The 19,080-nt window shown below is 36.6% G+C and overlaps 1 non-coding gene across 1 annotated transcript; it reads right to left on the reverse strand.

Moving 5' to 3' along the window:
* Positions 1–16,824: 16,824 nt before the first annotated feature.
* LOC140876935 (small nucleolar RNA R71) lies at positions 16,825–16,933 on the reverse strand. The gene has a single exon (XR_012149162.1). It is a non-coding gene; the product is annotated as a small nucleolar RNA R71 (small nucleolar RNA).
* Between the last annotated feature and the right edge of the window lie 2,147 nt (positions 16,934–19,080).

Genomic DNA, 19,080 nt, shown 5'->3' on the forward strand with positions numbered 1-19,080 from the left:
TTGCAAGACACGGCATAAGATCAATTTTGGATTGAGACGAGTAGATCTTTCTGTGTGTTTTATTGTTCTTTTCACAGTTTAAATTTGATCTTCTTCTGTTCCAATTGTGATCTTTATTGATTTTGGAATTTTCACCCATCATACTTGGAATTTCGCCCCTGAAATTGTTGCTAGTTATAACATTACGAGTCATTAATACTGCATTGCATTCTTGCTGTACAAATTCTTTAAAGGAGGAAAACTATGTAGCTTCTGGATTATGATGTTAAAAATTTGCAAATGTCATCTTATATGAGTTCCATTTATTTCTTTGTATTATCTATTTCATTTGTTTTGTCTTTATTTATGGTTATTTTGGCTTGAAGCTTGAGATAATCCAAAGAAGTGGTTTTGCATAAAAACTAATACATTTATCATAAAAACTATTAGTTTAGATCAAAGAAATATTTTTTATTTCAAATTACACGTTATAATAATACTTTTAACATAAAACTATTACTTTTGACCAAAAAAATAATACTTTTTACAGAAAAAATAATATTTTTTATGTCAAACTTTCATATGTTAAAAATAATATTTTTCACATAAAACTAATATTTTTATTATAAAAACTAATACGTTTAACATAAAAAGTAATACGTATCACCGAAAATTTAATATTTTTTCTTTCAAATAACACATGTTAGAAGTAATACTTTTAACATAACAACTAATACTTTTGATCAAAAACATTATATTTTTCAAAGAAAAAATAGTATTTTCTATGTCAAACTTCCATACGTTAAACGTAATACTTTTCACATAAAAACTAATATTGTTATTACAAACACTAATACTTTTCAGAGAAAAAATAATACTTTCAATGTAAATTTAACATACGTTAAAAGTAAAATTTTTCAAATAAAAACTATTACTTTTGACAACAAAAGTATTACCTTTCACAGAAAAAATAATATTTTTTAATGTCAAATTATCATACGTTAGAAATAATATTTTTCAAATGAAAACTAATACTTTTATCATAAAACATAATACTTATAACATAAAAAGTAATACTTTTTATATCAGATTAATATACATTAAATATATTAATTTTTATGATAAAAATATTAATTTTTATGTAAAAAGTATTATTTTTATGTTAAGAATACAATGTTTTTTTCATATAAAACGATATATATTTATACCGTATTGAAATTACTTTGGTACGGTTTATACCACCCATATTCTTGATCACACTATTCTGTGTCGGGGGCTTAGAGGTCATTTTCCATCTTAAGAAATTGACTCTTACCAGCTGCCGTCGACTACTGCTTTGAAACTATCAACAATTTTTTTATGACTTTGATCATATCAAACAACAGTGATAATAATAACAAAAAAATCTCATATATATTTATTTTCGATTACTCAAAGTTGAAAAGCTGCTGTTTTTGCCTAATACCCACTTGATTTCCATCATTGAATCCCGCAAGAAAAAAGGCAATACTTATCCAATCTTGATCTTTCACGCGGAAGTAATTTCGATTTTCTTGATAGAATTCTGCAGAGAAACAGATTTTCATTCACTTCTTAGGTTTGTTTTCTTATTGAAGTTCTGCAGGAGAAGCTAGCTATCGTTGGATACCAAGGTCTAATGGTATCGAAGTTTTGCTATTAAAGATGAAGATGTTGGAAAACTGGCGAGTTCCCAGACCAATTATGATTGATACCCGGTGCAGCGGAAGTTTAAAAATTTTCTCATGGAACGATTCCATGGTGTGGGTATCAACCATACAACGATTGAATTATTGTGTGTGTAAAATTTAAATAACAATTAAATAAATTTTACCTCAAATCTCGCAACGAGATTAATGGACACCAACAGAACAATTCTGCTCTTGTTGTCTCTCCCTGGAACCGATGAACGCCTTCAATCAGGTCCACGAACAGAGGTTTAATCCCTCTGATAGATTGCACTAGAAAATCTATCAGAAGTTTTCTGCGAAGAGAATACACGAATTTGATTCGTTATTCCTTACTGCGATTCAAAATCACAGACCGGAATTTTCTCGGGCAGAGGGAGGGAGGGGCGGCCGAAAACGTTTTGAGAGGGGCTAGGGTTTCGAAAATCCTGTCTCAAAAATTATGACCTGTTGTGTGTAATTTTTGTACTGAAATAACTTATTTATAATGCAGGCCACTAACACCTTAGGGCCCATTAATCATAAGCTGGGGCCCGACAAGCAAAGCCCGCTCGTTCAGAAATTAATATAAAATTCATCGTGACTCCGATTGATGAAACGATTTCACCAATGTGCACAGAAACCATTTCTGCACGTTTTAAAGTCAAAATAAATTTTCCTGAATCCGAATTCAGTGGTTTCCAAAAATGTCCATCCCTATGTCATTTTAGGAAATCCTACTCCCTTACTCTTATTTAAGAAGTCCAACTCCTTAGTTCATTAAATTTAACTCTTTAAATTTAACTATCTCAACGGGGATTAAAACTCCATTACACTGTGTGACCCTCAATGGTTAAGGGATACAGCTAGCCGTGGGCTCACAACTCCTTGTGACTCGGAACAACACTTTCCGACTTGCCCAACGAATCATGGTAAAGCGCCTAGCAACATCGCCCCATGATTCCCTAGGTATCACTGATAGTGCCTACAAGAACCAGTAGATTTTGGTTAGCGTACAGTACGGTCCCTTCATCCATATATCCCGATCGAATCAACAACCATTGGTATATCGAGAGTCGCTCAAGATTCGATAACTATGCAATACATCTTGAAGATCAAATTAGTGACATCGCATGTGCTACTAAGAAACCATTTCTTAAATCACATCAAGTACTCTGGCCAGAGATTTGTCACACTAATATCTCCTCAGATCGCATAGGATATCCACACTCGCAAGTATGTGGTGAATCCTTGACAACAATGCATTGACTCCTATATGTGTCGTAACTGTACCCAATCTCGACACCTGATGACCCCCATAGAGTCGGTAAACGAGTCAAAGCACAGCACTAGCATATAGAGTCTCCATGATGTTTCAAGTCGTAAGGACTAATGGTGTACAACCAAAACCGCGGACTTTATCCACTCGATAAGTGATAACCACTTGGAAAGTCCGGTTAGGGTAGTTCGATTATTCATCCTATGAATATCCATTTGCATGCTTCGAACATCTCCATGTTCCCTACCAATGAAACGTGGTACTCAGCATCGCAAATGCTAGTCTCAAACTCGAGCGATCCTTATCCTTATTATCGGACGGCTCAATCGACTAGGAACGGTTTTAGAACATACAGTGACTATAAGATGTATTTCATGATAGACATCTCCATGTTCTACCACATCTTACATACACTATAGTATATTCAAGGTCTTTATCAAAACAACAATAGTATATCACAATATAACAATATGAAGTAATATAAAGTCATTGCCATAAAAGTGTAAATAATATTAAACAAAAGATTGTTTATACAAAGAGTCAACAAAGCCCATAGCCACACAGTTGGCTCACTGGGCACCCACTCTTACAATCTCCCACTTGCCCTATAGCCAACTAGTCATACTACGTAGACCCATTGCTTCGCGATGTTTGTCAAACAATGGTCCTGGCAAAGGTTTAGTAAGTGGATCAGCGATATTGTCTGCAGAGGCCACTCGTTCGACACTGATGTCTCCTCTTTCCACAATCTCCCGGATTATGTGGTATTTCCTCAGTACGTGTTTGGATCTTTGATGAGACCTTGGTTCCTTTGCTTGAGCAACGGCACCCGTGTTGTCGCAGTACACCGGGACTGGACCAACAAATTCAGGAATGACGCCCAACTCTTGGACGAAATTCCTCATCCAAACGGCCTCTTTAGCAGCAGCTGATGCTGCAATGTATTCAGCCTCAGTGGTGGAATCCGCTGTGGTGTCCTGCTTGGAACTCTTCCAAGAGACAGCACCGCCATTGAGCATGAACACAAATCCAGAGGTTGACTTCGAGTCATCCACATCACTTTGGAAGCTAGAGTCGGTATAGCCTTCCAGTCTGAGTTCTCGTCCTCCATAAACCATGAACATATTCTTAGTCCTTCGCAAGTACTTAAGAATGTCCTTCACGGCTTTCCAATGCATCTGACCAGGATTAGACTGATATCTGCTCGTGACACTCAGAGCAAATGCTACATCCGGTCTGGTAGATATCATCCCATACATGATACTACCTATAGCTGACGCATATGGTACATGTGTCATATTCTCTATCTCTGCATCAGTCTTGGGACACATAGACTTGGATAGAGAAACTCCATGACACATGGGTAGATGTCCTCTCTTGGACCCATCCATTGAAAACCGTTTCAATATGGTATCGATGTAGGTTGATTGAGTGAGTCCTATCATTCTCTTAGATCTATCTCTATAGATCTGAATCCCTAGAATGTAGGATGCCTCACCCAAATCCTTCATCGAAAATCTACCTGATAACCATATCTTCGTTGACTGCAACATCCCTACATCATTCCCAATGAGTAGGATGTCATCAACATAAAGTACTAAGAATGTCACCGCATCCTTAACTACTTTCTTGTACACGCAAGGTTCCTCCGGGTTCTTGATGAAACCAAAATCTTTAATTGTTTCATCAAATTTCTGGTTCCAACTTCTTGATGCTTGTTTTAGACCATAAATTGATCTCTGAAGCTTGCATACCTTATGCTCGCTTCCCATGGATGTGTACCCCTCAGGCTGCTTCATATAGATTTCCTCCTTAATGTCTCCATTAAGAAAAGCAGTCTTCACATCCATTTGCCATATCTCATAGTCATACCATGCAGCTATGGCAATTAGGATTCTTATGGACTTGAACATTGCAACTGGTGAAAAGGTTTCGTCATAGTCAACTCCTTGCCTTTGAGTATAACCTTTAGCCACCAATCGCGCCTTGTAGGTCAATACCTTACCATCAGGCCCAAGCTTTCTTTTGTAGATCCATTTACACCCTATCGGAACAATTCCATCGGGAGGATCTACTAAAGACCAGACTTGGTTAGTATGCATCGAATCCAATTCAGACTGCATAGCTTCAAGCCATAAATTCGAATCCGCATCAGAAATTGCTTCCTTGAAGCTTCTTGGATCACATCCAATGTCGGGTTCATCTTGACCCTCTTCAAGAAGAAGACCATATCGAACTGGAGGTCTAGAAGTCCTCTCGGATCTTCTAGGTGCAGGCGTGTCCAGCAATGGTTCCTGAGGTGTGGGATCGTTATTTTGTATTTCGGGTTCTTCTCGAACTTCTTCGAGTTCCATCATCTCGCCTTTCTTATCCAATAAGAACTCCTTCTCCAAGAAGGTGGCATTCCGTGAAACAAACACCTTTGTTTCAGCAGGATAATAGAAATAATATCCGATTGAATTCTTCGGATACCCCACAAAATAACACAAGCTGGATCGACTATCCAACTTATCTCCCACTGTCCGCTTCACGTAAGCAGGACATCCCCAAATCCTCAAGTACGAATACTTAGGAGCTTTGCCATTCCATAACTCGTATGGTGTCTTGTCCACTGCTTTAGTGTGGACGTTGTTTAACAACAATACCGCCGTTTCAAGCGCATAGCCCCAAAACGAAGGTGGAAGCTCAGTGAAGCTCATCATAGATCGAACCATGTCCAACAAAGTTCGATTACGACGCTCCGATACACCATTAAGCTGTGGTGTCATAGGAGGAGTCCACTGAGAGAGAATCCCATTCTCTTTTAGATAGTCCAAAAACTCGGTACTCAAGTATTCTCCACCTCGATCCGATCGAAGTGCTTTAATACTTTTACCTAGCTTGTTTTCTACTTCAGCCTTGAATTCTTTGAACTTTTCAAATGCTTCTGACTTATATTTCATTAAATATAAATACCCATACCTAGAATAATCATCAGTAAAGGTAATGAAGTAGGTGTGGCCATGTTGAGTCCCTACTCTAAATGGACCACAAACATCTGTATGGATCAAATCCAACAGATTTTGACTACGCTCAGGCTTCCCCTTAAAAGGAGATTTAGTCATTTTTCCTTTTAGGCAGGATTCACAAGTAGGTAGAGAGTTAATATCAGACATATCAAACATGCCTTCTCCCACTAGCTTGTTCATCCTCCTTGAGGAAATATGACCTAGTCTAGCGTGCCAAAGGTTTGCCGGGTTTTGACTATCGATTTTCCTTTTGTTTGTTGTTGCCGGTTTGTCAATACAATTCACTGGAACGTCTTTTAGTTTTAAATTATATAGATCGTTTTCAAGTTGTCCATTTCCAATTAAACATTCATTCTTGTAAATACTGCAAATCCCATTCACAAAATTACAAGAATAACCATCTCTATCAAGCATAGAAATAGAAATAATGTTTTTAATTAAATCTGGCACAAATAAAACATCTCTCAACAATAATTTAAAACCATTCTGCAAAAATAAATATTTCCCATAGCTATGGATTTAACTCTGGAACCATTCCCGAGCCTTGACTGGGTCTCACCCATCCTTATCCTATTACTTCTTGTTATCATTTGCAACTCATTGCAAATATGAGATCTACATCTGGTATCCAATACCCAAGAAGTAGTATTAAGAAAAACATTTATTTCAATGTAAAACATACCCTTTGCAGTTCGCAACTGCTTGGGGTATTCCTTGCAGTTACGTTTCCAATTACCGGGTTTCTTGCAGTGATGGCAAACTTGTTTAGACTTGTCCAATTTTTCATGTAACATTTGGCCTTGAGATCATGGTCCAACCATTTCTCTAATTCGGCCAACCTTTCGGCAGTTACATTAGCCGGGGCTGTTTTCGGAGAAGCCTTTTCTAACACTTAGAAAATCTTTTTCCGAACTTAGGACAATCTTAACTTATGGAATCATTCTGTATTGTTTGCGTCAATAAGTTTGTTTTGTTGGAGAACAGAAACATGTGGATTACTGAGATAAAACAGACAATTATCGATGATTGTTTAAATAATTTACTAAGACATAAAATTGGCGAATTTTATTTTATGAATCTCACTCCCACTATTTTAACGATTTCACCACCCTCTAGTGAAAACGGGAAACTTTTTCCTTAGTGAGAACATGGAGTCCAATTGACAAACTTATGGTCCCGAATAATATCAGCCAACCATAATTCTCAAAAGGTAGAGCCCAATTGCTTCCAAAGCAACCCCCATGTGTTTACCTCATGTCCAATAAGGGCCCAATAATATGACGCCGTTTAAAGTGACATGTCAAGATGACCCATCAATATTAAGTTGTGATGGACGGTCGCCATGTGGATCCCCAATAATATGAGCCGATCCCATGGGAGTTCCACCCAACTTACAACATTTGTCGATCCAATGTACAGCTTTCCGACGGACGGGCCCCCCCAATAATATGAGCCGGACCGTATCCGCGGGTAGCATCACATACATTGACCGTTGATGGAAGGTAGGAATATTTAAACAATATTTAAATTTCCTTTATTTATCTTGATATAAATTTTAAATCATATTTAAAATGAGGGATTTTATTTATAAAAATATTTGTCTCATCATATTTAATTTATTGCATGCATTGCCGGATTCATGCAATTTATGTCTAAACATGCATACAATCATAATATCACATATTATATAGGATGATCGATTCCATTTCTAATTGACCCGTGGTTGCCAATCACGGGTCTTAGTCCAATCCTAGGTAATATGCAGTATGCAAATGCAATCCTATTACATATGCTTCCAATTTACATTTCTTCAGTCTTCATTGTCTGCTGGGCCCACCATCTTCAAATCTTGATCTCCCACTAAATCTAATGTATTTACAATAAATAACAATGACAAGTAGGGGATACATTTTTAGGGGGTGGGAACGGGCTATAAACCAAGCCCACTTTTATTATATATGACATTCATATCGGGCCATAAACCAGGCCCATTAATAAAACCAACAACAATAAAGACAAAATGTAAATTCCTAACATACACCTACAAAATTGGTCATGGCAATCGATCATCCTTATCCAATAACCTTTAATTCAAAATTAATTTATTGGATAACATGCTGTGGCAATTCAAATTTAAACAAGATAAAATCATATTTTATATATAAAATCACATTTCACATATAAAATCATATTTTATCTCCATATCAAATAAAATCATATTTTATCTATAAAATCCAATTTTACAAATAAAATCATATTTTACTCAATATATCATAAGATCATATCTTATCATCAATTGTACCAAAATAATTGATTTCAAAATTCAATTTACGGATAAAATATTAAAATTTTCCAAAAATTCAAATTTATCCAAAATCAATTTTAAAATTTACGGACTCGAACAATTCGATCCGAAATCTCGTGAACCAATCAAAAAACAATTTTTGACCGGACCAAAAATAAAATTTTAACATATTAAAATTAATTTTTAATAAAAAATATTAATTTTTCCCACGGGCCACCCGGGACACTCCCGGGTTGGCCCGCACCCGGGGCGCGGGCCGGGGCAGCCCGGCTGCCCCCTTAGGGCAGCAACGTTTGCTGCCCTGGCGGCGCCGTGCGTCGCCCTGGGCGGTGCCGAGCGCCGCCCCTGGGCGGCGCTGTGCGCCGCCCTGGGCAGCGCCGAGCGCTGCCCTGCGCAGCGCCCAGCGCTGCGCTGGGCAGCGCCGAGCGCCGCCCTGGGCGGCGACGGTCGCCGCCCTGGGCGGCGCCGTGCGCCCCCTTTGGGTGGCGCCGTGCGCCGCCCCTGGGTCGCTGCCCCCTTCCGGGCAGCGATCCAATCGCTGCCCGGGTTTCGCCCCCGGAAAAAAAAAAAAAATTTTATTAAAAATATTTATTTTGTTTCAAAAACCGAGACTCAAAAATTTTGTACAATTGATTAATTCAATCGATTGATCTGAGCAACCTGGCTCTGATACCACTGTTGGAAAACTGGCGAGTTCCCAGACCAATTATGATTGATACCCGGTGCAGCGGAAGTTTAAAAATTTTCTCATGGAACGATTCCATGGTGTGGGTATCAACCATACAACGATTGAATTATTGTGTGTGTAAAATTTAAATAACAATTAAATAAATTTTACCTCAAATCTCGCAACGAGATTAATGGACACCAACAAAACAATTCTGCTCTTGTTGTCTCTCCCTGGAACCGATGAACGCCTTCAATCAGGTCCACGAACAGAGGTTTAATCCCTCTGATAGATTGCACTAGAAAATCTATCAGAAGTTTTCTGCGAAGAGAATACACGAATTTGATTCGTTATTCCTTACTGCGATTCAAAATCACAGACCGGAATTTTCTCGGGCAGAGGGAGGGAGGGGCGGCCGAAAACGTTTTGAGAGGGGCTAGGGTTTCGAAAATCCTGTCTCAAAAATTATGACCTGTTGTGTGTAATTTCTGTACTGAAATAACTTATTTATAATGCAGGCCACTAACACCTTAGGGCCCATTAATCATAAGCTGGGGCCCGACAAGCAAAGCCCGCTCGTTCAGAAATTAATATAAAATTCATCGTGACTCCGATTGATGAAACGATTTCACCAATGTGCACAGAAACCATTTCTGCACGTTTTAAAGTCAAAATAAATTTTCCTGAATCCGAATTCAGTGGTTTCCAAAAATGTCCATCCCTATGTCATTTTAGGAAATCCTACTCCCTTACTCTTATTTAAGAAGTCCAACTCCTTAGTTCATTAAATTTAACTCTTTAAATTTAACTATCTCAACGGGGATTAAAACTCCATTACACTGTGTGACCCTCAATGGTTCAGGGATACAGCTAGCCGTGGGCTCACAACTCCTTGTGACTCGGAACAACACTTTCCGACTTGCCCAACGAATCATGGTAAAGCGCCTAGCAACATCGCCCCATGATTCCCTAGGTATCACTGATAGTGCCTACAAGAACCAGTAGATTTTGGTTAGCGTACAGTACGGTCCCTTCATCCATATATCCCGATCGAATCAACAACCATTGGTATATCGAGAGTCGCTCAAGATTCGATAACTATGCAATACATCTTGAAGATCAAATTAGTGACATCGCATGTGCTACTAAGAAACCATTTCTTAAATCACATCAAGTACTCTGGCCAGAGATTTGTCACACTAATATCTCCTCAGATCGCATAGGATATCCACACTCGCAAGTATGTGGTGAATCCTTGACAACAATGCATTGACTCCTATATGTGTCGTAACTGTACCCAATCTCGACACCTGATGACCCCCATAGAGTCGGTAAACGAGTCAAAGCACAGCACTAGCATATAGAGTCTCCATGATGTTTCAAGTCGTAAGGACTAATGGTGTACAACCAAAACCGCGGACTTTATCCACTCGATAAGTGATAACCACTTGGAAAGTCCGGTTAGGGTAGTTCGATTATTCATCCTATGAATATCCATTTGCATGCTTCGAACATCTCCATGTTCCCTACCAATGAAACGTGGTACTCAGCATCGCAAATGCTAGTCTCAAACTCGAGCGATCCTTATCCTTATTATCGGACGGCTCAATCGACTAGGAACGGTTTTAGAACATACAGTGACTATAAGATGTATTTCATGATAGACATCTCCATGTTCTACCACATCTTACATACACTATAGTATATTCAAGGTCTTTATCAAAACAACAATAGTATATCACAATATAACAATATGAAGTAATATAAAGTCATTGCCATAAAAGTGTAAATAATATTAAACAAAAGATTGTTTATACAAAGAGTCAACAAAGCCCATAGCCACACAGTTGGCTCACTGGGCACCCACTCTTACAGAAGACGCGGCTACCTTTTCCACCAAAGCTGTGACCAACTACCACTCGAGGAGTAGCCTCATCTAAACCAAGCTAGTTGAAAGAACATATGAGGATAGTTAGACGAAAGAACAATAAGGAAACCAACTTCAATCCCTATCATCTAGATGGATAAAGTAGAGATTCAAATAGTTTATTGAATAACCATACTACATGGAATACAGATGGGTTGATAGGACAAACTATTCTGCTATTGATTATAAGGTGGAGCCAGATTCAAAGTAATAATAGAAATGGTTGCAATCTTCGTGTCTCTGAAGTTGCATTTAGGAAAAATTTTGCATGCTGCTACTTAATGTGGACGGCAAAGACATAAACTTCCTGACATGAGCAATAGTTTGAATTTACATCAGGCAAAGCGTTGCGTACCATTTGGGAAAATTGGAAGCTACCAATGAACAAACAAAAATACACGAGAAAAAATTTAAGAAAAATATATGTGCGCCTACCACAGAAACCAGATTATGTAATAAAAAAGTAAATGCATACTACCTTTCTAAAAACTAAACAACATCACGTAATGTTTGAGACATCAAATGACTGCCATTAGCTATCAAAAACCAGTGAGAGTAAAGAAATTCAACAATCCCAACCAAATAATGTTTAGCATTATCTCGATCCAGAGCTATAAATTGACATTTTTTATACTATATGATAGCGTCAACATGTTCAGATGGAACAGCAGAGCTCATACCATGAAAACACTTCAATGTTCAGTCAACCTATCATAATCCATCAAAGTAACCAATAAAAAAAATCATATTTCCAGCTATAAAGAGCATAATATAACCAAATCCTCTTGTTGCTAGCAATTTCAAATAAAATGACAAATTTGATATTTTTTCTTAAAAAATCCTGTTAAAGTGCTAAGCTAACGTTATTTTGGCCAATTTCCAGCTACTGCTCACTAGCAAAAGTCGAAAACAAAAGCATAAATTCTCTTTTAACAAATTAAAAAGACAATACGTAATAGGTTTGAACTTTGAAGCATAATCAAGATACCAAACAACAATCTTACTGCTTACATGCTGGCAATCCGCTTCTTTAATGGTCATTTCCTGGGAAAAGGCATTTCCAGAAGCCACCACCATTCTTTAAATTGGGATTCGAGTTGGATGATTTCCTGAGAAATAAAATATCTTATTTAAAAATTGAGAGCTCCGAAGCATTAACTAGCCGGAGAATCCATCAAAAATGATATAATATATAAAGTTTAAATGGATTGATCGTGATGAATCATAGACACACACATAAAAAAGAATCGTGATCATTGGTTCTTATAATCATAAAAATCACAATCAACCAGATATATATTTATACATAAACACACGCATATATATGTTGTAAAGAAAAGAAAAGTGAAACAAACCTGTTTCCCCATTTGAAGTGGAGTTCAAGAACAAGCACTCTTCATGAGGGGACAACTTTCCCCTTTTGAGGCCAAGATGCAAGTAATCAACCCCAACGCAACCTGCAACTTTTCCCACTTCTTTTCAAACCTGAGACAACAAAAATCAATTTTCAAAGTGAATCTTTTTGGGCTCTCCAAAAAATACCGATCCATGCCCAAAACAAGCCTACCGAAAGAGCGGATCGCCCGCCACCTTCAAACCTGAAACATTAGCAATGAAATCCCATCTCCGATCACCAAACAAGTTGACGTACAATACAAGCTGGACATCTTCTTCTTCTGTCCACGACCCTTTTCTCGTCTCATGATCTAATTTCTCCATTTGACTGTATCTGCTGTCTTTTTTCATGCTCTTCTGAGTCACCAGAAGCTTGGGATGGTAACGAAGAAAAGAATTGAAATCTGCTTGAGTTTGAAAGATCAAACGAACAAAATAGATAACAGAAATACGACTATTACATCAATCTGAATCCTGAAACATAAGAACCCTGAATTTGTTCAAAATTATGGAAAAAACAACTAGAAATGGACAAAAAAATTCAGAAACAGATGAGAAGAGAAGAGACTCACATGCACTGCAAAGAAATTCACGAGAGAGAAATGTATAATCGGCCTTGAGCTTTCAATTTGACGGACCAAGAATTTCGCGAGAGTGAACAAAAATTGGCTCAGCCCCGGGTTCGAGAGAGAAACGGAGAATATGACCAAATCAAAGACGATCCGATTAAAACTAATCGGATAATTTTATTTGTTGGGTTGACCCGTTTCATTGTGAAATAGTTTCACAGGAGTGTTACTCTATTTATATAACTACTTTTGGTACAATTAATGAACTTCAATTATTAACCCTCACACAATAAATAAGAAAATTAAATAAATATTCAATTTAGAACTTTTTATTTTATTTCACATGAATTTCCATTAATTCAACCTCGACGTGGATATAATTTAAAATTTGTGAAGTAACATCTCATCGTCATATATATTAAACTACTTGGTGGTTGATTTCTTTTTTCTTTTTTTTCTCTAAAAAAAATTAAATCCACTTAAATACTCAATTTCCCATCGACTTTAATTTGAATAATAGAACATGCGTTCATCGAGAAATTAAAGAGATTCTAAAAATCACTTCACCGTGTTAATTAAATGTTATGATGATTATATTTGCGAGATTCAACTTTGACCAGGGATTAATATATTGAACAACGAGATTAAAATGGACATCATCTCCTTCGTGGATTTGCCTCTGCCATATTATGTGTCACGTTCTTTGTTAGGGTCAATCGTATCACATTTAACACATGTCGGTCAAGGAGCACCTACTCATCGGTCTCCATATTTTCTGGTTTTTTTCCGGATAAAGGTTGATGCAGCTTCTTGCTATAAAGATAGTCTTTAATATGTAATCGCCAGAACGTGAAATCTTTACCATCAAACTTATTGATTCCAGGTCCCGATCCGTCATCTCCGGCCATCGCTTCTCCTGCCTTAATAAAATTTCAAAAAATATTGTGGAATATCAGTTAAAGCTGCAACCACAGAGCATACTCAGAATTTTAAAAAAAAAATCACCAAGGCTCCCGGATACCGTAACATCTCTGATACCAGTTGTTATGGATTATACCGAAGGGATCATGACGATAATAAAATTACGGAATAAAATAATCAACAAGAACACAAGATTTACGTGGTTCACCCAATATATGCTATGTCTGATAAGTGCATTTTATGCACTTAATTTGCATGTGTTTTAACTTGAATTTTGTGATGAATCGAGCGGATTTTAAACGTATTTGTTGTTGTTTTTGTGATATGCGAGGATTGGAGGAAAAGTACCGAGAATAATTGAAAGAAGGAATTACGAAGCCGCAAACTTCAAAAATATATCTGGGATGCTATAGAGATCCAAATCCGATCTCCACCATTCAGAATTAATTTAAGATGTTTTCAAACTGCTGTAGAAATTTCAGCTCGATCCGACAGTTAAAATGTGAGATATGATTTTTTGAAAAATGCCGAGCGCCTGGACACAAAGCACAAGCGTAGCTGCACAAATAATGAAGATTAGTAACACATGTTGTTCGAAACAATGAAGAGAAACTATTCTGTTTGAAAGAGCAATTGTGCCTTGGATGATGAAAGAAGAGCAGCAGCGCTTAAAAGAAGAGATTTTGTGCACATTCTATGAAGAGGAAGAGCAGAAGCGCAATAGAACAAGCAATTCTGTGCTTGGTCTGGGAAAAGTAAAGAATAAGAGAAGAGCTTATGCGCTTGAGTAAAGAGCTTATGCGCTGCTGCGGCAAACAACCAGAAAAAAGAATTTCGTAGATTTAAAAGACTCCATTTGTTGGGCTTCAATAAACGAACTTCGAGGAGGAATAAAAGGCACAAAACACGCGCATAAAAGGGAGGAAAAAAACTCAACAGAAAGGAAGCAACCGCACAAATCAGAGAATAACAACTCAAGTACAGCAAAAACACAGCACACACGAGAGAATTGAGAGAGGGAAAAAGCTGCTCACATGAAGAGAAGAAGGTTGGATAAGAGAAAGCTTCGAAGACGAAGAACGCGGACGCTACTTCGGATTCGTTTCTCTTCATCTTTTCTTCTTAAATTTTGAATTGATGTTTAGTTTGAAGAACATGATTTGTTTTTGCAATATTTTTATTATGAACTAAACTTTTAAGTCTAGAGGATGAAGTACTTAGTAGATATGACTTCTACGACTCTTTAATTTATTGAATTGAACTCTTAATTTAATTGTATTTTTTAGAATTGATTGTCTTTCAATTACTTGATTAATAATTGAATTGTCATATTTATTTGAAATCGGTGCTCGGAAGATAAGATTTTGAATATGACCATTAGAAAATACACTGTTAATATTTATATAGCTCGAAAAAGTGTATAACTTTAACAAAGCAAGTATAAGAACATCGTTTATCACATATCATTAATCCAAGATTTTTAATAGAGATATTTTAATTGAAACTTAATTGATACATGCTATTTGTTACTCGAGAGAGAGAAATAGAAACACTTAAGTGTTCATGGTTATTAACTAAATGAAATTCATGAGCATAAATTGATTAGAAGTAGTATTTGTCGAAACTAAGTGAAATCAAATCCTCTAGACATTTTTCTCTTAGTGGCATTTATTTCAGTGTGTGATTTGCTAGTTTTTTCTTAATTATTTAAGTTTGAACAACAAAATTCTTTTATTTAATTTTCTAAATAAATTTTAGCCTATTTTAATTACAAGCACTATATAATTTTCAATACATACTCCTTGTGAGAATGATACTTTATTCACTCTATATTAAAACTAGACAATCGTGCGCTTGCGAGCAAGAAATTATGCAAAAAGTTTTTGGCGTCGTTGCCTATTAGTATTTTAATTGAAGTTATATTAGTATTATTACCAATTAGTCTAGATTTTAATTTAGATTTTTCTTTGTTATTAATTTTTAGATACTTATTTGTTTTTATTCTTCTTAAGTGTAGTTTATACGGAGATATCAAAGCATTGATTCTCTACTTTTCGATCCGGAGATTGAACGAACTACAAGAGCTTTGAGAAAGTTAAGAAGAGAAGAAGTGAAAGATATGGCTGAGAATAATCCACCTCCTTTAGTACCAATTAGAGATCACTTCAGGCCCGTATTCCAGGCTCACTATACTAGAATAGCTTGTGGACAGGGCCGGTCCTTTCTTGAGGCCAAAGAGTCCAAGGACTCAGACTCCAAAATTTCAACTTTTTTTAGGGCCCATTTTTTTGGGTTTATATAAGTATATAGTAATAATAAATATAAGTCTATGATTATGAAAAAGGCCAATGTTGTTTAAATCCAATCCACCCGGCCCATTTATAATTCTTTCACATTGAACAAATAACAATTCCGAAAAAGTCAGCTCATTTTACGAAATAAAGGGTAAAGTTGTTTTCTGCTTTTCGTTTCTCGTTTCTATGAGAAAATCACTTCTCTGCTTTGGAGGGTTTAATACTATAATCTTTAAGCTTTTCATCATGTAGAGAAATTTCATCAAATCACTAAATCTATGCCACAACCACACATTAGTAATTAGTGAACATTTGCAATATGTTTGACATGTTTAGTTATAACAGAAATATTGCATTGTAATAAATATTGTATTTTAGTTTTGCCGATTTTACTTAAGAAAATTGTAATAAAGTATTATGAGTATTCATAGGACCCTTTTTTTAAAAGTTAGACTCAAACCAAAAAAACTAATAGGATCGGCCCTGCTTGTGGAACCATTAATGCCAAAAATTTTGAGATTAAGCCTGCTTTGATAAACATGGTTCAGCAGAACCAATTTAATGAAAGTGCCACTGCTGATCTTCATCTGTATCTGAGGACATTCCTGAAGATCACCGACACAATAAAAATTAATGGTGTTTATGAGGATATTATTAGATTGAATTTGTTTTCGTTTTCTCTCAGGGATCAGGCACATTGTTGGCTTCAATCACTGCCACTTGGGAGCATTACTACTTCGGAGGACATGACAGTGAAATTTCTAGCAAAATTCTTTCCTTTGGACAAGTTCACCCAACTGAAGATTGAGATTAGTACATTCAGACAACATGATCATTATGAACAGTTGTATGAGGCATGGGAGCGTTACAAGGATCTGTTGAGACGGTTCCCAAATCATAACTTTGCTGATTGGGAGTAGATTGAATTTTTCTTATAAATGCACCAACGAGGATGTCTGTGGATTCTGCTATCGGATGTACTATATTTGCAAAGGATCCTGCTCAGGTGTATGAGATGCTGGAACAAATGACTATCAACAGCTTTCAGTGGCAGACTGAACAAGCTTGCATCAAGCAATCATCCAAAATTTATGTCGTGGATCCTCTCACTTCTTTATTTGCTCAAGTCTCGGAATTAACTACACGGATAGCTGCTATGAGTACTAGAAATTTTGAAGGTAAGACTATCAATATTGCAGAGTCACACACTCCTGACGAGGCCCAATACATTATCATCAGAAGCTATGGAGGAAATCGAGGTAACCCTTTTCCAAATACTTATAATCCCGATTTGCATAACTATGAAAACTTTTCTTATAAAAATAACAAGAATGTATTAAATCCCCCTTATACAAATAAGGGAGAAAGGAGACCATATTTGGAGGACTTGGTTAGTACTTTTGTGATAGAATCTGGTAAAAGAATGACAATGACTGAATCTCGTCTTGATAGTTTGGAGACGCATATGGTTAATATGGGTGGTATAATGAAATATTTGGAGACTCAAATTGGGCAGCTGGTGAATGCATTAAAAGATCAAAACAGAGGTCAGTTCAAAAGTAATACTGAGGTGAATCCATTAGAACACTGTAAAGCCATATAATTGAGAAGTGAAAAAGAAGTCAGAGTCAATGAGCCAAAATCTGAAGTGGAGAAGAAGGAGGAGAAGAAAGTGGAAGAGGCTGAATTTGGTGAGAGCAGGATCAGTGAGAGTAAGCCTATGGAGTCTAAGAAGGATGAGCTCGAAGAGAAACCTATGTTTAAGCCAAAACTTCCTTACCTGCAGAGATTCAAGAAGAGAGCGTTGGATGAGGAATTTGATAAGTTTCTTGGGATCTTCAAGAAACTTCACATCAATATTCCATTTGCCAATACTTTGCAGCAAATGACAAATTATGCTAAACTCTTAAAAAAGGTGATGTCTAAGAAGCGAAAGTTAGAGAAGTTTGAGGCAGTGAATCTGACGGAAGAGTGCAGCGCATTATTTCAAAAGAAGCTACCACAGAAATTAAAATATCCACAGAGTTTTACGATTCCTTGCACTATTGGTTCTTTTAATTTTAATAAAGCATTATGTGATCTAGGATATAGTATTAATTTAATACCTTTGTTTGTTTTCAGGAGTTTAGGACTTGGTGAGGTGAAGCCCACGACACTAGCATTGCAACTAGCCGATAGATCGATCACATATATACGTGGAATCATCGAGGATGTTCGGGAAAAAATAGATAAATTTATTTTTCTTACAGATTTTGTGGTATTAGGCATGGAGGAGGATGACAATATGCCGTTGATTTTGGGGAGACTGTTCTTGGCTATTGTTGATGCCAAAATAGATGTCAAGAAAGGAGAGTTGAAGGTGAAAAAGTGATTTTTAATGTGTTCAAGGAGGGTGGAAATCCATCCACGGAGAAGGTTTTCATGATTGAACAATCAAATAAGATGGAAAGTTGTAGCGAAGTTTCTAGTTCTGTACAATTATCAAGGGAGAATGATCCGCCGGTGCCAAAGGCAAAGAAAAAAAAAGAAAAAGAAAGCAAAGTTTAAGAGGATCGTTGAATATGTTTGGAGGGTAAAAGAGAAGGGAAAATCCTCCAACAAAGTGGCAACGGGCTAGAACCAGAATATAGTTGGTCTATGAACTATAATCTAAGCGTCTTTTGGGAGACAACCCAAGCTGTTTTTTGTTTATTTGAGTTATTTTTTATTTTATTTAATTTGTTTTTCCTTTTTATTATATTATGTTTTTATGATGAAACTTGACATCAATAATAATTTTAAGTTGTGTAGGTGAAAAGTGTGAAGCGATGAGAGTTTAGGCACCACCCCTGAAGAAGCAATGGATGATCAAAATGATGCCGAGTACTGACGCTCGATGCCCAAAGTACGTGTCCTTGTTTTTATTTACTACTGTACATTGAGGACAATGCACGTATTTAAGTTTGGGATGGGGGTGTGTGAATTTGAAAATTTTTGATGAGTTAGTTTGAGTTAAAGGCATGATGTTGTAATTGTGTTGGCCTATGATGACGAAAATAATTTTTGTGCTAA

Source organism: Henckelia pumila, chromosome 1, assembly GCF_033568475.1.
Source record: "Henckelia pumila isolate YLH828 chromosome 1, ASM3356847v2, whole genome shotgun sequence".
NCBI lineage: Eukaryota > Viridiplantae > Streptophyta > Magnoliopsida > Lamiales > Gesneriaceae > Henckelia > Henckelia pumila.